The sequence below is a fragment of the Neomonachus schauinslandi genome, chromosome 4 (assembly GCF_002201575.2).
Source record: "Neomonachus schauinslandi chromosome 4, ASM220157v2, whole genome shotgun sequence".
NCBI classification, from domain to species: Eukaryota; Metazoa; Chordata; class Mammalia; order Carnivora; family Phocidae; genus Neomonachus; species Neomonachus schauinslandi.
Genome location: NC_058406.1, coordinates 6717459 through 6736773, shown reverse-complemented (window position 1 = coordinate 6736773; position 19315 = coordinate 6717459). Strand labels below are relative to the sequence as shown.

The following is a 19315-nucleotide window of genomic DNA, read 5'->3' as shown; positions in this document are numbered from 1 at the left end:
TCTCGCAGCCCCAGCCAGGCGGAGTGTCGGAGAGCCCGCGACCGCGGGGAGCGCAGCGGACGCCGCTGCAAATCCTCCCCGACCCCTGCTGCTCCCGCCCGGCCCGCAGGTGGCGTGTGCGCTTGGAGCCGGGAGCCCCCCAGCCGTCGCGGGACCCCGGGCGGCGTGTGCACGCTGGCCCTGGCCCCCCTCCCGCCTCGTAACCGGAGAACTGAAAGTGCCATTTGCAAAGGGAACGGGGCCCGGTGGTCCGCCAAACCGCTCTCCCATCCCGGGTTCCCAGGGAGTCACCAGAACCGACGGGGCACTGGACCACCGTCACTGATCCGGAGCCGGGGTCACCCACGTAACTGGCCATCCCGGGCTCTGGGCTCCCATCCGGTGTGCGGGCTGTTCCCCAGCCGCTGGGCCTTCCTTTCCATCGGGGTTCCCCTTAACAGGTCGGATTCGGAAGGTAAACGAGTTTGCCAGGGACCTTCGCTGGTGCATCCATTCGTTACAATGAACCACGTTCGCGCTGGCGGGGCGTTGGTGCATTAACGCAGTAACCCCCCGTCCTGCACCTCACACAGCGCTCCAGTGAACGCACGCATCCCCCTGCGAAGTGGGTGCTGTTTTCCCTCGGGTTGTAAATGAGAAACCCGAAGCTCCGAGGGCAAGCAGTTGACACTCACATGCACACAGGTCCGCACGCAGCGGCAGGGCTAGCTTCGGAACCACCTTGGTTTGGTACCGGACTGCAGTGCTTCTTGCCCCGCAGTGTCCCGTGTCCTGCAGAATGTTCTTTGGAGTCCACAGCCCTAGACTTCAAGCTTTGCCACCGTGGAGCGCAAGAGGAGGAGGGGAGTGTGAGTTCAGAATCACCCCGGGTGTCCCTGCAGGTGCGGCGGACGTGGGGTGGACGAAAGTGGTCTGAGGACGACTCTGGTGGTCGACTCCGCCTGCAGTGAGCGCTCCAGATGAGGCGCCCGGGGCAGGGCCCGTCCATCTGAGCCCCCAGAGCCTCCCTCAGACCCAGCGTCGCCCAGTGCCCCAGAGGAGGAAAAGGAGAAAAACAGCCCTAAGCCCCTGGAATCGTGAAGAAGCGTGGGATGAGAGGGCCGCGCTGTGGGCTAGGGGGGGTCCCGCCACCCTCGGTGCCCTTTGTGTCCCCGCCCTCAGCACCCCGCAACCCTGTCAGAGACGGGTCCAGTGTCCCTGGCATCTCAGGGCTGGAGGAGGCAACCCCCCTCGGCAGCCCCTGATGTCACAGTCACACTCACAAAGACAAACACTCCCATACACGTTCACACACACAGGCACACGCTAAGTCACAGACTCCCTCACAGGCACTCGGACCCAGAGATCAAGGCCACACATGGATGCGCTTTCACGAAGACACACCACCCCCCACAGTTATGTAAACGGACACACGATGACACAGACACAGAGATCACACACACACCCATCACGCACATTCACACACCAAACCTCACCCAGCCACCCACATGGCAGAGGAGGTCTGGAAAAGGTGGAGCCTGGGCCCCGGATGGGGACTGCCCCGCGTGCCACCCCGTCCACCCCAGGGCTGCACCTGCTGGCTTCTTCTACTTTGCCCTTCGCTCCTCGCGCCCCCAGCTGGGAAGGGGAGCGGTGCAGCAGAAGACAGTCCAAAGGAGGTCAGGGTGGTGGAGGGCGGGCCTCCTGCTGAGCTGCCCTTGACTCACAGGCGGGGAGTGTAGGGGTGTGGGGGTGGGGTGGGGTGGAGGTGCAGTATGAGGATGAGACATAAGCCGCCAGAAGTCACAGCCTGATCTTAGACAGGCTGACTGAGCTGAGAGTTCTCTCTGACAACCATCTTGGCTGGGGGTCTGTAGTATCCCCAACAACCCCCAACCAGGAAAGGATAATGACCCCATGCCGCCAAGCCAGGGGAGAGATTGTCTGCGGGCAGACAGGCTTCCTGGTTCCACTCGCCCATCCTCCCCATGCGTGCCCTTCTCCTTAGGGGCCCAGTCCTGCAGACTTCGCTTTCTTTCCAGCATGGAAAGCCAAGTGCAAAGACAAGCTCTTTATCAGCAATGGAACCCAGTGACATGGCTTGGGGTTCAAACTGGGAGCGTCAGGTACTGGTTCCTCTGGAGCCCCGAGGAAAAGCCAGCATTCCTTGAAAATGGCAGAAGCCACCAAAAGTCGTCCTGCCCGTAACAGAACAACGTACTGAAACTGCGCTAACAAATCCAGAAAGACACATCACATAATAATTGGGAGGGAATGAAGTGAATTAACACAGGTGAGTGGAAAGTCTCTAGAACAGTACCTGGTGTGTACAGTAATTGCTCGAAAAGTGTTTGCTCTCACAGATAGATGGGAAACATGCAAAGACGGAGTGACGTGCTCAACATGGCAGAGAGGAAAGGAACACCCAAGTGTCCTGATTCCTGCCTCATTCGGGGCTCAGGTATGTTAAATCCTTTCTGGAATACAGATGAGGGTCTAAATAAATTAGTTTGGTGGCTAAATAGATTTCACCAACTCTTAGGAAATCAAAGTAAACAGAAAAATCAGATTCCTGCCCTCCTACTTGCTACAGCCAAAAGATTGGATCCTCTTTATAAGTTCGCAAGCACAAGGCAGGAAACCAGATGAGTCTCTGCTCCCACCCGTGAGAACCCTTGCTACAATCAAGAAGCTCCATAAGAGGGAAACTTCTCTGCTCCATTAGTTACTCCTCCTCCTCTCTCCTGACACTTCCAGGTAAGCTCAAGGTGAGGAAATGTCAGCTTCTCCCAGCTGCCCACCAATATCCCAACCACCAACCTTCCTGGAATTTTGGTGGGCTCTTCCTATTCACATTTGGCACTCTGCATTGTAGGGGTTTAGAATTGTTACCCCCATATGCCACTTTGGCATACTGATTATTTTGAATAAAAGGTATTTGAGAAACAGCAATGCAAGAAGGACACTCTGAACCTCCTTTGTCCCCCTGACAGCAGGAGCTAAATCTCGCCTGTTAAAGGTACCCCTCCCTGTAAGGGGCAGGGGGTTGGGGTGGGGGCCTGGGGAGGGTAGAAGGCATCCTTATCACCAGGGACTGGGAATTTAGGGCCAAGAAGGCCATATAAATAAACCTTGTTACTTCCCCAAGCCCGAACCTCTCTGTCTTGTCAATCCTTCATACATTTATTGTTTTTTTGTCTAAAAAGTATAAAGCCCCCTGCTCCGGTGACATCTTTGAATCTTGTATTTTTGTGGGGCTCCCATCCTTTAGTAATTAAATACGTTTTTCTCCTGTTAGCCCGTCTTTTTATCTTTGGGTGGGGGATTCTCAGCCAAGAATCTAGAAGGGTAGAGGGAAATTTATTCTTCCTGCCCTACAGCATTTTTAGGTGTGATCAGGTAAGATGCGGAGTAGAGTTGAGAACAGGAATGCTACAGTCAGTAAAAATAAGATGCAACTAACAAGAAAAAAAACCCAGCTAAATGTTTTTAATTCTTTTAGGAAAAACAGGAGGACTCTGGAAAATAATCCTCCTCAAAGGGGAGAGATAGTTTCCATAGTTATTCACATAATCCCCCCATGGCTTTGTCCCCTTGATCTTTTTACTTTCCAGGCACACAGAGGAGGGAGCCTAATTACAGGAATGTCTGGCCCCGGCTCTCCTGCCATCTTCACATATTTCCATTAATCTTCAAGACTCTCACCCCCCATTAATTCAAAATTGCCTCATCTGTAGTTAAAAAGTGAAGTTAATTAGACTCTGGAGCTTCTTTCTTTTTTCCTTTGGCCAATTCCCCAAGCTTAGACGAAGAGTCTGCCTTCATTGAGGCTTTCTGAGTTTGTGACCTGGGGTGGAGAGGGGTATACCAAAAGCACTCATGCTTGCAGGAACTCTCTCACAAAAGGCAGGAGCATGAGCCCTGGCGTTAGATCTGGATTTGGAGGAGTTTCTTAACTACTCCAGAGCTGTTTCCTCAGCTGTAAAAGCAGGTGCCCGCACACAGTGCCCAGCTCGGCTAGCGGAGGCAAATATCAATGGGACAGCCTCTGGAGGGGGGGTTTCTAGCCAGGAGCTCGCAGCAGAGCATCCGGGGACACGCTGCATTCTGCCACCGTTTCCTGGAGTCTGAGGTCTCTCCAGTTCCAGAATGTGATCCTCGTGGGAGGACGCCCCGTCTTAGACTTCTTTATATCTTTTAGAGAAGGAAAGCTATTCCTTGCTTGTGAAGAAGATCAAGTGTGAATACGTACTGGGAGAAATTAGGGTAAGGGGATAAATGGGACCAAGAGGGCGTTCATTGTGTGAGTCACACATCAAGGCTCCCGAAAGATACCCTGGGGACTCAGGAAACTGATCTGCTGGCCGTTCTGGTTCCGTGTTGACTAAATGCGTTTGAGCCTGAAACTGCTTCTCACAACAAAGCTTCCAACGACTTCAGGGTATGAGGCTCATTTTTTTAATGCATGATATATGTCCCTTTTAACTGCCCCTCAAGACAGTCTCATGGGCCATCTGGGAAAGAAGGTGTCTCCAGCAACTTCTGTGGGATGGTGTGTCCCCGTGCCGTGGTGGGAAGTATCAAACCCACTGGGATGGGTCCCGGGGACGGTTCTAGTCAACATCCTTCTTGACCACACGAATGAAAGGAAATCCCAAAGCTGACTCAGCCATTTGATAGAAATGCACACAGAATTCACAAATACCTGGAAAATCATCTGTAAAAATTATTCTATGTGAAGTGCATAAATCAGGTGGTACCAAGGGCAATGTATATAGTTACAAGCTCCGTTCCCTAGTTACAAATACAGAGCGGGGAAAGGTGGAGGAGGCCTGAGCGGAGCCTGGAACCAGAGAACTCACAGCCAACCCAAGGCTCGTCCAGAGGCAGCCCAGTGGGCCCTTCATGAACAAGCTGGCTGGGAGCTCGCTATCATGAGGACCATTCTCCATATGAAACCATATCCAGTCACTTGCCCCTCTTGGTATTCACACCTCTTTGCAGCCCCCACCACATGATAGCATGATTGCTCTGTGTGACCAAGAGAATCTGGCAGAGTGATGGCACATCACCTTCAAGATCAGGTTCACAGAAACTGAGGGCTTTAGGGCTCTTTGTCTTTCTCATCTCTCGGTATCAGGTAAGCCGGCCGCCATGTTGGAAGGACACAAACTGCGCTGTAAAGAAGCCCACATGGCAGGGGTGGGGGGGGTGAGGGTGGGGGAAGTGGGGGGGCAGATATCTGGCCATCAGCAGGACAGTCACTGAGACCTGCCAACAAACCGGCTCCAGACACCTGCAGCCCCAGCTCCTTCCAGATTCTGGACCCACAGCAACTGTGAGATGGTAATTAATGTTTGTCGTTGAAGCTGCTAAGTGTTGGGATCACTTGTTACACAGCAAATGATGACTAATACACCTTCCACGGCTGCTGCGTTCCTTGCCGTGTGGCCCAGCACCTGCTGCAGGCTTAGGACAGCAGACACCCCACCAATACTTGTGACGGAGTAAATGATCGGTAGGAACAACCCCTCTACTGTAATTGTATGAGTCAGACATGTTTCTAAAGAAGAGGCAACAGGCTGAGTGAAAGAAGCTGGCCACAAAAGACCACATCCTGTATGATTTCATTTACTCAAAATGTCCAGAATAGGCAAGTCCATAGAGACAGAAAGGAGATTCATGGTTGCCAAGGGCTGGGAAGGCTGGGGAGAAGTGGGGAGTGACTGTGAATGGGTATGAGGTTTCTTTTTGGAGTGATGAAAATGTTCTACAGTCAATTCCAGTGACAGTTGTGCAACTCTGTAAATATAGGAAAACCGTGGAATTGTGCACATGAAGTGAAATATAAAGCTTGTTTTATTAAAAGAGGAGGAGGAGCTCAGGCAAGGTCACGGGTCCCAAGTAGGGAGTGGCACCTAGGGAGGCCGGCCACCGGCAAGGCTGGGGAAACGAAGTGGAGGGGTTTCCCCGTGCCTGGGGCAGAGACCATGGTGCGAAGGATAGCTAACCAGAGGCTTGGATGCCGTGGGGTGGGATGCTTGGAGCCAGCTCCCCGAAACTTGGCAAAAGGAGGTTTGCCTGCTAATCTTCCAGGGAGACCCTGCCTGGTTGCAGGCTGCGCAGAGCCCAACGTGCCGAGCCTGGACATGGGCTCTGACTTCCCATCCTCCGTAGATGACGCCCCCCACCCGACGTACGCCCACCTCTCCTAGGCCCTTCCACCTGCCAAGCCAAGGTAGGGCCACAAAACCACAGGTAGCAATTGTCCCAAAGCTCAGCTGGCCCCGTAAGTGAGCTGACGTTACAGGAGTCACCAAATGATTCAGGTGAGTCTGTCCTTGCTGAAAGCCCCCCAAAAGGAGTAATGAATTTTAGACAAAAGAAAGGATTTAAACAGCACAGAGTAAACTTGTACATGGTACCTAAGAGGTGGTCAAGGCTGAAAACAGAAGCAGCTTCAAAGCAGATTTTTTTTTTAAAGACAGAGAGCACATGAGCAGTAAGGGCGGGTAGGCAGAGGGAGAGGGAGAGAGAGAATCTCAAGCAGGCTCCATGCCCAGGGTGGAGCCCTATGTTGGGCTTGATCTCACAGCCCTGAGATCATGACCTGAGCCGAAATCCAGAGTCGGATGCTTAACTGACTGAGCCACCCAGACACCCCTCAAAGCAGACTTTGACTAAGTTGTTGGGCAAGAATGTCTTATGCAGCCCTCGGTGGTGTTGGAATCTTTTGTCTCTCTCTGGCCTTCGACACTGGTTTTGGAGGCAGCATCCCATAATGCAGAGAAGCCGGTGGTTGGACCCAAACAGTCCTTCGGTGCACCCTAATGAGTCTAGGATGAACTTGGGAGACACCCAGGAACCCCCTAACATTATACTCTAAGAGCCTTTCTCTGGGGGAGAGGTCCATGATCTTTAGCAGATTTTCAAAAGGATTTAAAATCTGAAAAAGATCAGGAGCCACTGAGTGGTGGGGGTTTTCTAGGATAGGTAGATGATGGATTTCTTCTTTGGCAAATCTGTATCTTACAAGCCTTTCATAACTAGCTTGCACTGATCCTATACAACTAAAAATATTTAGCACACACGCATGCACACATTTATAAAACATAGCACACATATTAAAAACACCCACGGGCAAGATCCCAGCCTATAATACCCAGGAGATCTAGACTGCCCCAATATCAAGACCCCCAAATAATTAATATCCTTTAAAACTGCAAATTCCACTTCCTTCTTCTGTTCTGACCCCCTAAGCTAATCACACGCACACACACACAGAGGGGTAGCAGTGGAGACGGGTTCCCTTCTCAAGGGTCTCAGCTAAGGGGCGGTTTACCACCTTCTCCTGGGGTCTGGCTCTGCAGCTGGCTGTCTACCCAGGCACTCAACACTCCAGTTCCCCATCTGGCCATGGGTTTACACGTCCTCCTCCCCTCCTGTTCTTGCGAGACCCCAGATCTGCAGACTACTTATGTTGGAGACGACACACAGTGCTCTGAACACCTCCCTCCATCATCCATCATGGGGTCAGTCTCTCCTCGGCAAGTGCCCCTGGGTCACCTCCTTCCCCTCCCAGAGCAGGTCTCCAGGCCACTTCTGCCCCTGGGAGCTCCTGGATATGTTCAGACTCTGTCTGGAACAACAGCCTTGCATGGTTTATCAGGGCAGAGCCCATCGCTGGGCACCTGCCATCAGCCGGCAAAGCGTAGGCGCCTTCTGTCTCTTTTCTCATCTATTGGTCACGCCAAGCCCCTAAGGCAGGCCTCCTGTTTTGTGAAGGAGGAAAGCGGGGCTCAAGGAGGTTATGGAATGAGAGAGCCGGACCCAGGCTGGCCCCGGAGGCTGCTGTCAAGGCTGTGCCACACGGCCTCTCCTGGGTCAGTGCAAAGGAACTGGATTGGGGCCATTGACTGAAGAGACACCTGAGTTCTGCTGCTCTGTTTGTCACCCACCAGCAGAGGACTGTCAGACGGACTTCCCGTAAAAGGTTCAAGAGTTGGGCAAGGAGGGGATTGAGATTTCAGATGGCAGGCCCTGCTTCCTCGGGACAGAGGGGGAGAATGGGCACCACCCTGGGCAGACTGGGGCAGGGCTGGGTACAGAAGCCGCATCCTCCTGGCCTGTCTCGCTCTAGAGGACCAGAGGCCAGGATGTCAGCTCTCCCAGAGTTGCAGGACCAGCAAGAACAGGGAAGGCTGCTTGGAGCCCAACTAAGTCCTGGGGTGGGGAGGGGGGAGAAGGGACAGGTCAGAATGGGCTGGGAAGCCCCTCTGCATAGCCATGGACTCTCAGAGGCCTCGCCCATCCTCCTGCCTGGGGTCCAGATCCCCCTGCCCCAACCAAGTGCTCCCTCCCAAATGCAGCCACATTTGGAGACAGCCCAGCACAGGGGTGAGGAACAGGCCCTGCCACTTCCTAGCTGGGCAATCCCTAAGTAAGTTACTAAGTGTTTCCGTGCCTTGGTTTCCCCTTCTATAAAGCAGGGATCGCAACAGTACTTAGAAGAATAAATCTGCATTTTCAAAGTGCCCGCAACACGACAGAGTGGGTGCGTGTTGCCATTATAATTATCAGACAAAGAAATAGCCTGGTTAACAAAGGTGGCGATTCTGAGCTGGCTGATGGGGAAACTCCGAAGTACGAATGCTTGCTGATTGGCTCCACAGAAAAAGAAACTGGTTCTGGATGCCTCCGCTCTAGAGCTGGTGGTGCCCGTTCTCAGAGTGAGGGGCTGGTGAATTTCATCTGGGAGTTCTGACCTGCTCTGGCCCTGCCCTGCGATTCCTTCTATCCCTCGGCCTTACCCAACGTCCCCCCAGCAGACTCAGGGGCGAATTGTGCTCCCCATGCCCTCTCCAACCCATCCTGGCCGATGGCCTCAGCGTGCTGACCACTGGGGCCAGCAGGATCCTCCTCAGGGCCCCAGTCCCTGCACGCTAACAGGAATTGGCTGTGCTTGGTTGGGCCCACATCAGCTCACGCCAGTTGCCCACCTTAGTAATTACACGACACGGAAGAGGAAAAGCAGATGAAATATGGGTGTATAAAGAAAGAGTCGTTTCCATGACAATGAAGCAGAATGCTTTAGAAACCCAATGAAGAGGAGTCATTAAAACAAACTTTCCATTGCAGCGGAATGGCCAAGGCATGAGAGACTGGGGGGAAGGAGCAAAGTTTACAGGGACTGTCGCCCTTGGGGCCTTGCCTCTGTGCATCAGTGAACCAACGTACGTGTATGCGTTTTAGGTTAAAATGTCTGGATTTGAAGGATAACATTTTATTTTATTTCTTTTTCAGGTAGACTCCATGCCCAAGGTGGGGCTTGAACTCACAAACCTGAGATCAAGACCTGAGCTGAGACTGAGTCAGAGGCTTAACTGACTGAGCCACCCAGGCGCCCCTGGATTTGAGGGGTAGCATTTTAATACTCTCTACACCAACCAGAGTTTCAGCGACTCAACCAGCGAATCACATAGGAAAACGGGACTCCTATTAAACCGTTTACGGTTTGTCATGATTGCGGCCAATCATCCTTCACGCCGTTTTGTCCCGATCCACCCTTTCAAACTATGGTGAGAGATGCTGTCCTGGGAGTAGCGGAAGCCACAGAAAAAACACAAACATCTTCCCAGAGCGTCCATCTGACTCAATGTTTAGGGGGAACTATGCCTCCTAGTAAAATAAACACAGGCTTATCATGGAATAAAATGTAAAATTAACGTTCGTGTTAAAAATAAAACTGGAAGCTTCAAAGCAAGGTCATGGCTGGAGTGGGCTGCAGGAGGCCAGGCTTGCATATCCCATCCCCTCTAGGACAGGCAGGGTCCATGAGGGCCAAGGTCACGGCCAGCCGCCAGACCTTCCCCCAACCACTTTCCCACACACCTGCAGCACAAGGGCTCCTGGGATGGCTGCCTTCAGGGCACCTTGCCCACTTGGTAGCCCCCCGTCTTGCTGCTGCCACTCAAAATAACCGGGCTGACCCAAGGTCAAACTGCCACGGCCAAGGTCAAACTGCCATGGCCAAGGTCCAATTGCCACAGCCAAGGTCACCAGATGGCAGACCTCACGGGCAAATTGCTCTTGCCTGCCAGTCCAGGCCAGGTGGGCTAGTCCAGGGGCTGCTCCTCTCACCCCCTCCCTTCTGCTCTGAAGGAAGAAAAGGCCCAGAAAGATCTCACCCCCTCAGCCCTCCGCTCTTATTCCCCAAACTCCTTTAGACCCTGAAGGGTTAGAAAAAGCTGGAAAAGAATAAACGTTGGGCTTTGACACATCTGAGAGAAGCGGGCTGATAACAAAGGACAAAGCCATTCTGACTTTTAGGTATAAAACAGTGGTATTTGTTGCCACGTGCTCTGTGCCTTTCATACGGGTCAGCCCCGGGAGGGCCAGATGAAACGATGGGTGGATAGACTTTACGATGCAAGCAAACCCCAACAATCAGTGACTCCTGTCATTAAAAACCCACTCGCTCCCATAACGTGGGCTGCAAGGATTCATTCATCCAGTGGCAAAAATAGCGATTTTTGGAGAGCCCGTGACCTTCGACAGGTTTTTCCTTATTTCTAATCTTTTCGATAATCAAATAAAAGAAGTACTTGTTCCCGATTTTCAGAAAAAAACCTAGAGCCTCAGAGAGGGAAAATAACTTGCAAGGTCATCCACGTGTCAAGCGTCAAAGCTAAGACCTGGACTTCCATCGAATTCTAAAGTTCTGGCTTTTGACACTAACATTAAGCTTCCTTTCCACTCGTTCTTGAAACACTGTGCCTTGTGCTGTGCTTCCCACCAGAAACAGGAGGTATGGTCTTGCTTGTCCTTTCCTTGGCTCTGAACACAGAGACAGGTGACGGGGAAAGTTGACGGTTTTCAGTGTTTTTCCCCCTAAGAGAAAACTTTTTGAGAAAAGGTTATTTGAGACCCAGATCCCGGTTTCATTAACTTCCTCCTCAGACCCAGGTGGACAGCAGAGGAAAATGCACGCACTGAGCGTGCCCCAGCACTGTCTGCTCCCCTGGCATCCCCCTCACTTGGGGCTCCCCGAGGTCTACCGGAGAGTGGCCCCCACCTTCCTCTACGGGGCTGCAAAAGCAGGCTTCAAGGGCAGCAACCCAAGCTGGCGCCAAAGCCCAGGGGTCCTGCCTTTGAAGTGCCTGCCTCAGTTTCCCAAACTGTTTGATGGAGCATCTGGAGGTCAGCTGTGGAACAGCCACCAGAATGAGCTCTGGACTCGACCATCTAGTGAGTCTTTATCTGCCACTTGCACGCGACAGAGGCTGCGGAACCGCAGGGGGTCCTGGAGAAACAGCCCTGTCGGGGGTTCAGGATTCTGGGCAGCCCCTCACGGCTCTTCTCATCTCCCGGGAGGTAAGCATCACGTGACACAGGCTCATCCGCTTGCCTTAGGGAGGCTCACACCCAAATCCAGCCAGACAGCCAAGGACACTGTCCATTTCACCGGAGGGCGGCTGTCGGCTTCCTTCTGGGACTGTCTGTGTTTAGAGCAGGAAACTGATCCCTGTGCTTAACCTAAATCCCTTTGGCGTGAGTGTGTACCGTCTGCCCTAGTGGAAACAAGATGAATCTTGAGGGTGAGTGGAGACTTGTTAACTTAAATTAGAATAATGGTAAGGACAGTAACAGCAATATTGTTGACAGTAATATTTCAGTACAGTAAAACAGTTGACAGTAATATTTCCTGACTGTCAACTACGGGCCAGCCAATGTTCATTATCTAATTTGATCTCATTTAATCCTTGAGACAACCCGACAAACAGGTCGAATTAGCTTCATTTTACAGAGGAGGAAGCCAAGGATCAGAGAAGGTAAATAATCTACTCAAGGTCACACAGCTGTCAAGTGGCGAAGCTAAGGTTTTGAATCTGAATCCATCCGATTCCAGAGTTCAAGGGTTTAAACCACTGCATTACACTGCAGCAAACCTCATGTTAAACACACAGCTAGAGCCAAGAAGAAAGCTATTTAACCTCATTAGCAATAAAAGAAACACATTGAAGATGATTACCTTTGGGGCCTATGAGTAAAACATTTTTTCCCAATATTATTTAATACTAGTGAACGTGTCATGAAACTATTATGTATCACTGGGATAAACTGGTCCAGTCTTCCTAAATCGAAAACCATTTAGCAGGAAGAGCCATCAAAAGGTTCAATGCCTTTGATGCAATGATTCTTTTTTTTTTTCAAAATTTATTTATTTGAGAGAGAGAGTGCGCACGCACTTGCGTGCACAACCAGAAGGAGCAGAGGGAGAGTCTCAAGCAGACTCCACGCTCAGCCTGGAGCCCGACGTGGGGCTCGATCCCATGACTCTGAGATCATGATCTGAGGCAAAACCAAGAGTTGGACGCGTAGCCAACTGAGCCACCCAGGTGCTCCTGATAGAATAATTCTCGAATATGGGCAAATGTCAATGACGGGATTTTGAGAGTCTCGTGGGCACGTGTGTGTGTGTGTGTGTGTGTGTGTGTGTGTGTGTGTGTGGCTGGAAGCAACATAAATGTCCCACAATGGAAGATGCTTGATAAAACGATGGTGTCCCTTAGGACACTTACAATACCACTGGGAAGGATGGCTTGGTTGCAAAGCACAGAGGAAAAATGCCAACAAGCCGACATCGTGAAGGAAGCAAACTCCAGAAGCACATGCCTTGCTCGTCAAAAAATTAAGCATAGGATTACCAACAACCCAGCAATTCCCCTTCTGGACATGTACCCAAAAGAATTCAAAGCAAGGACGTGAACAGATATTTGTACATCCGTGTTCATAGCAGCGTTATTCCTAGTAGGCAAAAGACAGAAGCAGCCCAAGTGTCCGTGGACCGATGAATGGATAAAAAACCGTGGAACCCAATGGAACCTTTTGCAGTCTTAAAAAGGAAGCACATTTGACACAGGCCACAACATGGATGAACCTTGAGGACATTACGCAAAGTGAAATAAGCCGGTCACACAAGGACAGACATTGTGCGCTTCCACTAATAAGGCACAGAGAGCAGTCAAATTCAGAGGGACAGAAAGTAGCATGGTGGTTGCTGGCTGGTGGCCAGGGGTGGGGGGGGGGGGGGGGAGGGAAGAATGGCTCCTTATTGCTTCATGGGGACAGAGTTTCAATTTTGCAAGATGAGAAAGTCCTGGAGATGGCGGTGCTGGTTGCAGGACAGTGTGAATGTACCAAATGCCACCGAACAGTACACGGTCAAGATGGCAAAGTTTTTCGCGTATATTTTACAATTGAGACACAAAAATATAAAAACTCACCTGCTTATGAGGTCCAACTGTATTAAAAGTGCCCCCCCCCAAAAAAATCTGGAAAAGATAGTCCAGTTGGCAGTGGCTGCATTGGGGACAGCGGGATCATGACATTCACGGGCCACCCGCTGTACCCCAGCTCCTTACAGGCATTGCCTGTTCCGCCATGGGGCTCTGTGCCTGGCCCTAGACATGTGACAACATACGAAATCCTTCAGGCTGATGATATTACTATACCCACGTTACCCCCGGGGATTCTGTGGTTCAGGAGGGTTAAGTGATTTGCCACAGGTCACTCAGCAGATAAAACGAGGTTGAGATTAAAACCCAGTCTGGCTGGCTCCAAAGATAATGCTTCTTCTTCCATGCAGAGATCCCTCCACCACCCTGTGCCCTGTCCCACCCCACCATACTTAAGTGACTTTTCAAAATTTCAATAACAGGGCTATGACCTTGCTTCCCTGTTGATAAGAAAAGACTTCTCCCAGATTTCACAACCAAAGCAAAGAGCGGCAATGCACACACACACCTCTCTCCTGTCCTGGGGGGGAGGCTGGGGGAGGGGGGAGGAGGCAGGAGAGTGGCCCTGCCCTCCAGAGAGCCCTGGGGCACTCCTTAATTGCACCCCCAGGTCCGGGGAGCTCCGGATCCCTCTCAGTACCACCAGCTCCATCCCACAGCAGACACAGCAGCAAAACCAAGCCCTGCCCCCACCTCTCCTGGTTGGGGGCAGGGGCTGCTCAACAGAGGAAACTCCAAAATGAGAAGTGCTGTGTGGCCCCAAACAGAGGGTGGGGGGAGCCCTGGCTGGGAGAGGCCCTGAGCAGTGAAGGAGCTGTTCTTGAAGGGAAGGGGAAAGGTCAGGAGGGAGACCGAGACCGGAGGACTGCCTGGAGGCAGGGGCAATTCTCTGCAGGTGCAGAACTTAGCCTGCAGGGAACTTCTCCAAGCTTGGGACTTGTCTTTTCTGCTCTTGGGACCCTGGAGAGGGGGACTGCCATTGGCAGAGCCCACTACTAAGGTGGCTACCAGTTCACAAAGCTGGGAAAGGGAAGCTGGAAATAGGAGAGGAAGGGTAGAGACTGGGAAGCAGTAGCCCAGGGCCCAGACGCAGGGGACGGCTGGTTCCCTGCAAAGATAGCTGTGTTCAACACCTTCCCGGGAGATACTGAAAGAAACGTGCTCCTGTCCACCTGCCGAGGGCTGAACGGTGGCCCCAAAAGGATGTGTCCATGTTTCAACCCTAGGAACCTGGGGATTATTTGGGAAAATCACTATCCAGAGAAAGGGTCGCTGCAGATGTAATTAAGTTAAGGATGGGCCCTAAATCCAATGACAAGTGTCCTTTAAGAGACAGCAGAAAGACACAGACACAGAGGAAAAGGCCAAGTGAAGAGGGAGCAGAGAGTGGGGTGGCGTGGCCACAAGTCAAGGACAGCCTGGAGCCACCTCGAGCTGGGAGAGGCAAGAAGGAGTCTTCCCTAGGCCCCTGGAGGGAAGTAAGGCCTTGTTGACACCTTGACTCAGAACTTCTGAGCTCCAGAACCGGGAGAGAATACACTTCTGCTGCTTGAAGCGACAGAATTTGTGGTAATTTGTTACAGCGGCCCCAGGAAACACATATAGCATCATTCCAGGACATAAATCTGACCCAGGCAGCTTGCTCCCTTTCTGTGGCTTCCCTCTCCCCACCTCCCCCCTCCCCACTCTCCTGGTATTTTCTCTAAGTGGAAAGCATTTTCCCCAAAGTGAGTGAAACAGAAGCGAACTGAAATACCACTTTAGAAATGCCACTCCCATTCCTCCGATCACTCTCCCTCTTGGCCCAGAAAGTAGGCGGCCTTGAGAAGCACCCTTTTCTAGAAGTTCTGACCGCCCCCCTTATCCAAGGGAGCCAGGTTATCACCTCTGGGGAAGGAGTGGGTGGGGCCACTCCTCCTCACAGGCCAGGGCAGCTGGAACCTTCACTGCGCCGACCTCAGGCCCCGCGGACTGTGCGGGCCCCCAGGGAGGGGAGAGTGGGCCACCGTGTGGGTCTGCAAGGAAGGAGTGGGGAGGGAGGTTCCCGGGGTTTTAAATTTTTTTTTTCCATCTTGAAACTGGCAGCATTTCTGATATGATTGCGGGGGATTTCCACCAACCAAATTAAAGAAAATTCAGTTTTAGCATTAGCTGCAAGGAGGGAGAGGAGGAGTTTTGCAAGCCTTGCCATTTATGAAACATTGGCCGTGGCACAGAGGAGAATGTCTTCCTCCCTTCCTGACAAGTCAGGCTCCTGCCGTCCTGCAGCTGGTGGTCAATGACTACATGCCTCCGCCATCAGACAGGGCAGCACCAACCCCCCCATCCTCCTGGAGCACTTCCCTCTGGACCTGCCAGCTTTGCTGGGAAACATGTTTGTCCCCTGGGGAGTGGCTGAAAGAGCTTTTCTAAGGTCCCACGGTAAAGAAACGTTTGGTGGGGCCCCACGCCCCATCACCAGACCCGCAGAAGCATCTGGCCTCTGGGAGGGAGGAGACTGCTCTCTAAACAAAAATCGTTTTGAAAAATAACCCAGCCAAAGGGGAATTGCTTCATGAGTTGCACATTCACTTCTCCCTTTAACTGTGCAATTGAAGAAAAACAAGGTGAAGCAGGAACTGACCCCTCACACCCCCATTCACATGCCCACAATCTCCCTGGACACAGCAGTTCTGGGAGTACAAGCTCACCAGGCCTGAGGCTGGTCTCTAGTTATGTGCGGACTGCCTGCGTCTCATAAGCCCCCTACCCACCCACCCGAGGGCTGGTACTCTCCCCACCTGCCTGCCTCGTTCTTAGCAGAGCCCCTATGAGGGAGATCTCAGTAAACATTTGTTAGACGTAGGAAAGCCAGAGAAAAGTCCTAGTGGAAGGGGACCATCTGCGTGGCCAGGAGCGCCCCTGGGGCACATGCCCTAGTTCCAGAAACATGTCTATTTGCTGAGTGGCCAGCACTGTTTCTAAATGTGGGCAGAGGAGGTGGGGGGCAGTGGGGCTCCGAAAGAGGTAAGCTTGGATGTCTTAGAACAGGCAAGGGCCAACTAGGTTTCAAGATACCCGACCCCCCCCCCACCCGCCCCATGACCCTCCCCCCCAGCGTCCTCCACCACTTGTACGAGTTCGTGAAAGCAGCACAAGAACCACCCTCAGCATGTGCTGGGCGGTGCTCTCATGAGGCACGATGGATGATGGGATCCTGAAGTTGAGAAATCAAACCACAGCAGGGTGTGGAAACGATAAAGGGTTGGCAAATACGTGCTCTAGAGAACGGAAGAGAAAGTTCTATTCCCATCTCTTTATATTTGGTGACAGCCTCCTTAATCAGAAGGTTCTTTATGCCCACTTAATCACCGCAGTCAAACCTGGTGGTGAATAGTAGGGGCGGCTTTTACCGGGTATTACCAAGGTGGGTCCCTTAGAGGCCGCATCTCTGAAGAGACACTCCAAGGGTCCTTGTCCCTACACCAAGAGAACTATTAGGAAATGTTCTCCTTAATCAGCAAACCCCAGCACCTACAGATGATGGAACTGTTCAGCGGGTTCTGGATCAGCTACTTGCAAAAAAAAGTTATGTAACTTTTCTGGGCCTTAGTTTCTCCCACTGGAAAATGGAGACATCAGTCAGCTCCTACGACTGCTTAACTGAAAACACGTTTGTAAAAACGATTGATTCTTTGTGAGGGGGGCGGGAAGAGTCCCAGGAGGACCGTTCACTTGCCCAGAACACCAAGGCAGTGCCAGGCGCTCCAGCACCATCCTCTCTCCTGGAAGTGAGCAGTGGGATGAATCCTCAGTTTCAGGGTCCCTTTGGAGCGGCGAACTTTACCCTCGAAGCCCCTGAAAGAGGACCCCCCCCCAACACACACACACACACATACACACCGAGGGCACACCTGCCCCACATACAGGCGGGACAGTGCAGCACATTTCTGCCAGGGCGGGCGGCGCGCAGTGGGGCTTTCTGCAGGAGCCCAGGTGAAGCCGCCCCACTGCATAATCTGTTGGGGTTCTAGACCTTCAGCTCTCTCCTTCCAGGGGATCTGAACCAAGTGAAAGCTACTCGGTCATTCGAGGGCTCCCGAGCGCTCCATCTGCAAACTGGGCAGATCCCAAGGGTGCCGCGGGACCACTTGGTACGTGGACCGCCAGCCTGGGCCGCCGCAGGCGCCCGACCCCAGCCTAGGAAATCCCATCCCCACCTCGTCCCCTCCGAGAGCGCGCTTTTCGGGCCTCGCATTAGTCCTTTTCCTGGCTCTCTGGACCCCCATCTCCCCACCCGGGCAGAGCACCGCCCGCTACGTGCTCCCGCATCCTGGTCCCCACCAAAGGTCTCCCTGCTCCCCTCTCCCAGATTTCAAGGAAGGTGCAGAGAAGGAAGCCTAAATAAAAACAGGAAACCCGATTTAAAAAAAGAAGCCTCATTCTGGCTGAATTACGGGTAAGAGTATTAAAAAGAAGGGGGGGGGGAAAGTCCGGAAATGCAAAGCTGGAGGCGGTTTTGCCGCCGTAACCCAGGCTCAGCCGCAGATCCGGGGGCTGGTCTCCGCTGGCGGCTGCTGTAAACACGCGGCAAGCGGCTCCCGAGGCCCCGGGGCCCCCAGGCGCGCCGGGCGGGGCCGGAGGGGGGCGCCCGGCAGACTCGACTCCGGCGGCTCCCCAGCCCGGTCCCCGCTCGCCGGCGCCGGGGAGGGCGCGCAGGGCCAGGGCGCAGGGGACGGTACACTGGGCTGCACGGCTCGTGGGAGCGCGGCCGGAGCGCCCGTGGGCCGGCTCGCCAGCGCTCGGGGCAGGGCGCACGCGGCCGAGCGCTGCCGGGCTCCATGCCCCGCCGCTGGGAGCGCAGCCCGACCGCCGCCGCAGCCGCCGCCGCGCCCGTGAACGCCCCGTCGGGCCGCGCAGGGGAGCCGTGCGCGCCCAGGTCCCGGCGGCCACCCCGGGGGGCGCCCCTTGCCGGGCTCTCTCCAGACGCGGGAGGCGCACCCGGCCAGGGCGCACCGCTTGTGGGCACCGGGAGACGCCCGCGAACCGGTCCCCGAGGTCCCCGAAGCGCCGGGTCCCGGTGCTCTCCCTGACCTCCCCAGACGCAGCCGGAGGCGAGTGCTTACCGTCCCGGCGCGGCTGGCAGGGGCTGGGCGGCTCGGCCCGGCGGCCGCTAGGAGCGAAGGCTCTGGGCGCGAGTGAGCCTCGAGGGAGGGAGGCGGGGCGCGCTGGGGGCGCCCCGCCTGCTGACAGCCCGCACACTCCACTTCCCACTTTGTTTCCTTTTTACTTGCAACAGGAAAAACAACAGGTCCTCCTGCCGCCAGTCTGCACCCCCCCCCGCCCCCGTCCTCTCCACCCCCCCAAATCCGCACCCCGTCTGCGGCTGGAAGGGCATCATCCCAGGTGTCTCTGGAAGCTGCATTTTGCCCTTCTTCAAAACAAGTTTTCTTTTTATACAAAGGAAAACAACCAAATAAAGGTCCTAAAGCCCATAAAACCCCCACGCCTTCCACATTCACACCCCAAGAATTTCCACAGTGGTCAGAGAAAGGCTGGAGGGCGGGAGAGGGAGGCGGTGGCCGCAGCTCCAGGCACCCGGGGGGTGCCCGCCAGCGCCAAGAGCGCTGGGGCTGGGCTCCAGGGACGGTCCAAGAGGCCAGGCAGACAGACTGGAGCAAAGTCCCACTGGCTCAGCCCTGGAGGGAAGACGTGGCCTCCACGCTTGGGGGAGTCAAGAGCAAGGGGTGTGTGTGGGAGTAGCCAGATTGCAAGAGTGGCTTCAAATCCTTCTGGGGTGTGATGGCCGAAGAGTCGGTCAGTTGCTTAGACTTAAAGGACCCTCTCCAACAGGGTCTGGGAGGTAAAACACCCGTTTGGTCCCCTTGGAGATATGAGGAACCTGAAACTTGGGAAGACTCTTTCTACCCATGCAATACCCTGGCCTCTGGGACCCGCGTGGGCCCAGCTCTGGCTGCAGCAAAGGGAGGAGCAGAAACTTCCGTGTCCTGCCAGGAAAGGGGAGAGCATTGAGGCAAGACCCGTTGGGTACTAAACGC

The 19315-nt window shown here is 53.7% G+C and overlaps 1 protein-coding gene across 5 annotated transcripts in view; it reads right to left on the bottom strand.

Annotated features, from left to right (window-relative positions):
* PIK3CD (phosphatidylinositol-4,5-bisphosphate 3-kinase catalytic subunit delta) overlaps window positions 1–18481 on the bottom strand; it is a 48690-nt gene extending 30209 nt beyond the window's left edge. For all 5 annotated transcript variants that reach the window (XM_021684019.2, XM_021684020.2, XM_021684022.2 and 2 more), the window contains exon 1: window positions 18383–18481. The gene's annotated coding sequence lies outside the window, so the exon portion shown is untranslated. The remainder of the gene's footprint in view (window positions 1–18382) is intronic.
* Window positions 18482–19315: the final 834 nt, after the last annotated feature.